This window comes from Phyllostomus hastatus, unplaced genomic scaffold (genome assembly GCF_019186645.2).
Source record: "Phyllostomus hastatus isolate PE091 unplaced genomic scaffold, TTU_PhHast_1.1 phas_contig_159, whole genome shotgun sequence".
Lineage (NCBI taxonomy): Eukaryota > Metazoa > Chordata > Mammalia > Chiroptera > Phyllostomidae > Phyllostomus > Phyllostomus hastatus.
The window spans coordinates 7,615,453-7,622,164 of record NW_025333640.1 but is presented as its reverse complement, the minus strand read 5'-3'; positions in this window follow the sequence as shown (position 1 = coordinate 7,622,164).

Here is a 6,712-nt window from a genome sequence, read left to right as displayed (position 1 = left end):
CAGCGGCACGAAGCACATTACCATTGTGCAGCCATCACCACCACGCATCACCAAAGCTTCCCCAACCTCCCACACTGTCCCCACTAAACACTCCCCAGCTCCTTTCAGCCACCGTTCGGCTTCCTGTCTCTCTGAATCTGACTACTCTGGGTATTAATGTAAGTGGGATGACACAGTATGTTCCCTTTTGTGATTGGCTTTTTTTCTTGGTGGGAGTTTTTATGACAGTTATGATCCTTTTCTGCCTTTGCATATGGGGGCGCTGGGGACAGACTCTGCCTTTTAGAGCTTTGGGCCACAAGGGACCACATGGTAGACATGACAGAGAGAAGAGCATCACTCAGAGATCCTTTGTGTCCCTTAGTGGAAATGGGAAGTATATGTGAATATGAATGCAAAGAAGGGTCTTTATGGATGATAGGTAGCTCAAGAGGGTGGATCCTGGCAGATGCTATTTGTGGTCTATTCAGCATTTATTCTTCCCTAGTCTTACCATAGAACCTCAGTTCTCCCAAGGACAGCAATGTGCACAGCTAAGAAACATTTCCCTGCTTTTTTTGCAGTTAGGGGTGATCATGTGACATAGCTCCCAGGCAGGTTTTCCAGGCTTTAGAACATCCAATTTACCTTTATTTCTTTCTTTCTTCTGGTTGGGAATGCAGAGGTGATTGCTGGAGCACCAGCAGTCATATTGCAAGCATGTGAATGAGAATCCCATCCTGGGGTCCTTTATCATAGCCAAGGCCTGTTGCACCAGCCACTGACTAGTGACCTCTGCACTTTTTTTGTGATAAAAAGAAAAAAATTCCATATCTTGTTTAAGACACTGTTATTTGGGTTTAGATTTATGTGTAGCTACACTCAGGCTCCTGGTGCTAGATAGACTGATTTCTGAGGCTCACGCTGGGTCACATCAGGTCAGAAGATGGACCAGGCAGTGAGGGGTTCTCGTTCACAGAAGTAAAGTGATTTGCCAGAACCAGGAAGTGGGGGCGTTGAGGTCGCCGGATATCGCCCCTGGTCACCAATGTGAGCTGCACGTCCCGCTTCCTGTCAGGGCCCTGAGAAAGAGACAGTCGGTCATCTTGGGAGACTTTTCCAGGGCTGGGGAAGGGTGGGAATTCTGCTCGTGAAGATAAAAGGAGCCCCATCAAGGACAAATCATCGTGATGAACCGAGAGTCTGCCCTATTGTGGACACATCTCAGCGGATAAATTTAGGCTTTGTGGATGTGCGGCCTGTTAGACAGGTAGGAGCCCTTAGTTTCCCTGGGAAGGAGCCCTGGAGGTGGGGTGGGGAGACAGGCTGTCAAGAAAGGTCATTTTTAGGACACAGTAAATCTCGACGTCTTCCTAAGCAATCATTCATTTGTTCGCTCGTAAAAACGTTTATTGCACATTGAAGAGTGGCCAGTCCAGTAAAAGCATGAGCTACCGAGGCGCCTGTAACGTCTCCTATGACGTGGCCCTGACTTCCTCTTCCACCCCGTTTCCCAGCACTGCCCCCCACTCCTCCTTGCTGCTCTGCTGGACTTCCTATGCCTTGCGGCCCATTCCTTCTTGGGGCTTTTGTACTTCTCCTTGCCTCTGTCTTGAAGGCTCTTCTCCCAGGCACCTGCTTGGCCAGCTCACTTCGCTCAGGCCTTGACTACGAGCTGCATCCCCAGAGATACTTCCCCCATCACACTTCTGCTGTGGCAGCGCCTTCCTCTCTCTCTCTCTCTATCCCTTCATTCTGCTTTATTTTCCTTCCCAGCCCTTATTGCCACTGGACACATATGCATTTACTGTGTATTTATTACCCCTCTCTAGGACGTATGTCTGGGAGGGTGAGGTGTTCGCTTTGCTCACTGTGGGGACCTGGGCCTAGAAGGGTGTCTGAAGGGCAGTGGAGGCTCCATGTGTATTTACTGAATGAAGGAACACAGGCCCCCAAGATACGCTCACTCTAGGGAGGAGAGACTGAGTCACGAATGCACTGTCTAATGTATTAACAGTGCGTGGTGACGGGGAGGGTCATGGAAAAAAGAAGAAGCGCCCCATCCAGCTTCCAGGAGGAACAGACACAGCCTTTCTGCCTGGGGACAATGAAGTACCAGCTAGAGGGGGGCGGGGGCAGTGGCAGGACCCTGGAGTAGGAGAGATGAGCGATGTGGGGCTCCAAGAAGGGCGAGAACAGGGCGGAGGAACCTGGGATCCGAGGGGGAGGCCGCCATGGAGAGTCCTCAGCAGTGGGGAGGGGGTAAGGATCAAAGTCTTGGCTACAGGAGTGTGTCAGAGTCTCTTTAAAGTGGCCTTCCTTGCTGGGCTGAGGTAACCCTGACAGCCCTTCCTCACCCCCAAAGTCCCTGGCGTCTGTCATGCGCATTGGTCTGGTTGTGGAGAAATCAAGGCCAGTGGAGCTCGGGAAGGTAGCAACTCAAAAGCCCCTCTGTGAAGGGCTGGGATTTGGCAGCAGTAAGTGAGACCTGGGGGCAAAGAGGTAAACGTTTCAGCCCTCCAAATCCCTTCAGAGATATGGGGAGGGGTGCTCAGTTTTTCACCCATGTGGGGTGGGGCTGGAGTCTGCTTCACTGTTTTTCTTAGAAGAGAGATCCCAGCCTGGCTTCCACTTCACGGTGACAGGGCACAGGTGATGTCATCGCTGAGCGTGAGCGGGTGGATGGGCTTCCGCTTGCGGTGAGCAAAGGTTTGGAGGAGCAGCTGTGGAGAGCAGCATGGTGACCCATGCAATGACAGCCCTGCATGCCCCCAGCCTAAACTGTGGCAACTGTAATTCAGCCAAAGCCCTCACCACACCCAGTGGATGACTTGGTTGAGGTCCACAGCTTCCCCGAGGGGAGAGAAGGCTGTGTCAGGGAGGCCAGAGGCACCAGGAACCAGGAGCCAGCCCGGGAGCCCGGGAAAGGGAAGAAGAGACTGGGGACTCAGAACGGCAGCCCATGAGAGCACTCTTTGTTTATTTGGCATCTCTAGTGCCTAGAACAGTATCAGACACATCGTAAGAATTAGATTAATGTTTGTTAAACCAATGAAAGAAAGACATTCCCTGCATGATCACCGTTTTGCCGCCAGTGGCCCTGTTGGTCTCCAGTTTACAACTGGTCAGACGCTTCAAAACTGAGCCATGGTCCTCCAAGTCCTGCCCCGTTAGCTACTCTGTTCCAGTTGAAGAGCTAAGGCACTGGAGAGTGCTGGGAGTAGGGAGGAAAAGACGCATGAGCTGGAAGGACTATGTCCTAACTGTGTGACTTCACTTGTAGTATGAGCTGAACTGTGTCCCACAAGTTCCCATGTTGAAACTCTCACCCACACGACCTCACAAGGCACCTGCCTTTAGAGATGCAATCTGTAAAGAGGTAATTAAGGTAAAGTGAAGTCATATGGTGGGCCCTCATCCAATCTGACTTGTGTCCTTATAAGAAAAGATTAGGACACAGACGCTAGCAGAGGGAAGGCCATGTGAGGACATGCGGAGAGGGAGGCCATCTGCAAACCAAGGACAGAGGCCTCGGAAGGAACCAGCCCTGCTGACACCTTGGTCTTGGACTTCCAGCTTCCAGAACTGTGAGAATAACTGATGTCGTTTAAGCCCCCAGTCTGTGGTACTTTGTGATGGTAGCCTGAGCGGACTCATGCAATGTGGACACCAGCCCTTTGTGGGTGGGATGGGGTGGGATAACACAATTACAAGAAGGGTTCTTCCTTTCAAAGAAAGGGAAGGATGCTGTGACTACAGCAGGGAATCGCTTCCCAGATAAACAATCCATGGGGAAGAAACTGTTTGTTTGTTGTTTAAATTTCCAATCTGTGGCAGGTCAATATGGAAAATAGCACAGTAAAATGAATCATTAGAAAACACATCATCTCTGTGCCCCTAGTGTGGTTGCTTCTTGGCCATGAAGTGAGGATTACTGAGAGCAGGGAGAAGTCAGCTGATGCTGACGACAGAGAAGCTGTTGTGTGAGCTGCTGGAGGTTTTTCACAGCCAGAGCCCCGGGATTGAGAGCACGCATGACAAGTACCAGATGGCTGAGCCTGCCCCCGACACTGCCCCAGCCACAGTCCACGACTCCTGGGGGTGCGGGGTTGGGGTCAGGGGCTCCAGGAGGAGCCCAGGGCTCTCTATAGCAAGAAACAAAGTGAACCACTGCTTCCTGGAAAATACCTGAGGCTGAGGATGTAGTTCATTTTTAAGGGCAGGCGGGCCCCACAGGAAGGATGGAGCCATATGTTTATTGCTTGTGAGTCTTCTCTTTGTGGCCTAGAACTTGCTCTCTCTGCCCTATTTCCTTGCAAAGAGGCAACACATCAACTTGCATTTCCCCCCAAGAAACTTAGGGCCCAACCAGGCTTCTCTTCCCTTTGCTCAAGGTAATAAAACAGGAAGCACTTTTAGTATCAGAAAGGTTTATTAGAAAATTCTCACCCTGGGCTGTGTAGCATGTGATACTTCTGTTCATTAAAACTGACTGGAGGAAAGTAAAAAGAAAGAAAATATATTAGACATACAAAACACAGGGCAACTGCTTCACATTCAGATATTAGCATAAGGTCAAGTTGTTATAAAAGTTTCTAAATGCTTGCTCGCAGTATCTGGCCTTATCTCATTTTGTGTAGGTAACCAGCAGCTCGTGACCTCAGTTCCAGCTGCACTCGGTAACACCAGTCTAAGGCAGTTCCCCTCATTCTGGAAGTCCGGCTATAGAAGTCACACACATGGCTAACTGTGCCCAGCCGGGAGCTCCCAGGGGCCCTGCAGAGGTGGCCAGTGGGTGGCTGCCTGTGGCCAGGAGGGCCTTCCCTGCATTCAGGAGAAGGGAAGTGGGCACTCTTCCCTCCCAGGAGTAGTGAACGATGAAGGGGCAGAGGGAGGAGAAGGATCCAGATGATGACAAGAAGACAAAACCCCTTTGTCTGACGACAGCAGCTGTCTTAGATCTGAGGGCAGTGCCCTGGTGGGCTTCCGGCCAAAGCCAATCCAAATTCTACAGCGGGGTGCAGACCGCAGCTGGCTGCACTACACGAGGAAATGTGGTCGTGGAGACTACACTACAGCAAGGCACCAGCGATTTCTTCCCAGAGGATTTCCTATTCTGCTGCAAGCAGGGGTAGCTTGAACCCTATGGACCAAAGCTCAGCTCCTATCATCCCGATCAGAGGTCTCCTGAGGCAGTGACTTGGGCAAACAGACGTCGGTCAAGAATAGCCACTCTGAGGACTGGGCCTGATCTGGGAATGGTGGAAGCATGGAGGGGTCGCATCGGAGGTCCAGTTCATGCTGAGACCATGAAGCTGAAGGAACCTCAGTGCCCAGGAAGGAGTGAATTCCTCCAGCTGCTTGCCAGCCCTGGAGGTGGAAGAGAGGCAGGAGGGGGCTGGATTGATCAACAACAGAGTGGCTGAAGCGGTGTCCCATGGGCACTGGGCTGGCGGCAGGGCAGTCTCGAGCTAGGAAGGGGAAGAAGGGATCGAGGAGGGTGACTAGGGTCTGCCGAGAGTGAAAACAGATGGAGGGGGAAGAAGAGCAGGAGAAAACCCAGAGATGGAAGGCTGTGGTCTGGGACGGACCCTGTAGAGTTGAGGTTCCTAGAGCCGAGCACGTCTGGGCACAAAGGCCTGGGGAATAGACAGGGGAGTGAGTTCGGGGGCAGGGGGTTGTAGACAAAGGGTCTTAAATAAGAGGAATCTGAGTGCCACAGAGTAGCTGTTATCTTATCTGAGATTCCTTTCCATCTTCAGTAGTGGCTATAGCAGGTACATTAAAAACATTGAGTTGTGAATCTCTTACTGATTGATACAAAGGCCACTGAGGGCCAGGTACAAAAGCTCTAATAATTTAAATAGGTTTTCTGGAGGACAAAGTCTATTGGACCACGCAACTCATGGAGCCACAGACATTTACACACGGTCCCTTTAGAGGTAGGGCAGTCTCAGGCCAGCTTGCCTGGGGCAGTCTCCTCGGCCCCTGCTGTCCTGCAGCAATTGATGGAGCCCCATTTCACTCCTTGAAGGGTTGTGGATCGGCTGATAAAACATATGGTCTCTCCACTTAGAGGTCGCTTGGTGCACTCACTTTGTAGATGTGGGCATCAAACGAATTTATTTTCCCTTTACTTTACTTGCAGTCATTTGCACATTCTTTTGGAAAATAAAAAAAGCTAGTGGAAAATTTGATGGTCTTTGTGTGCTTTATTCATAGGCTCAGGTGAAGTGACATTTATTAAATATCAACGAGTGTTGCACGCTTTCCCAGTGCACCGTAAATGTGAGCGATATGGCGCTGCCCACACTCTGCACTTTGCACAGATAATCTGGGTTTCAGCCCGACTTTTGAGTTTGACAATATTTATTCTAACTTATTAAAACTATGTGGGCAAGCCCAGTGTGATGGGTAATTTTAGGTGTCACTTTGACTGGGCTAAGGAGGCCTAGATAGCTGGTGAAACATTATTTCTGAGAGTGTCTGTGGAGATTTTTCTCGAGAAGACCAGCACTCACATTGGTAGACTGAGAGAAGCGGATCTCTCTCACCAGCATGGGTGGGCATCATCCGATCTGTTGGGGGCCTCGACAGAACAAAAAGGCAGACATGAAGTGAATTCGCTCTCTCTGAGCTGAGACCTCCACCTTCTCCTGACCGTGGCTGGACATCAGCGCTTCTGGTTCTTAGGCCTTCGGACACAGAGCATGAAACCACTTTGGACACCAAC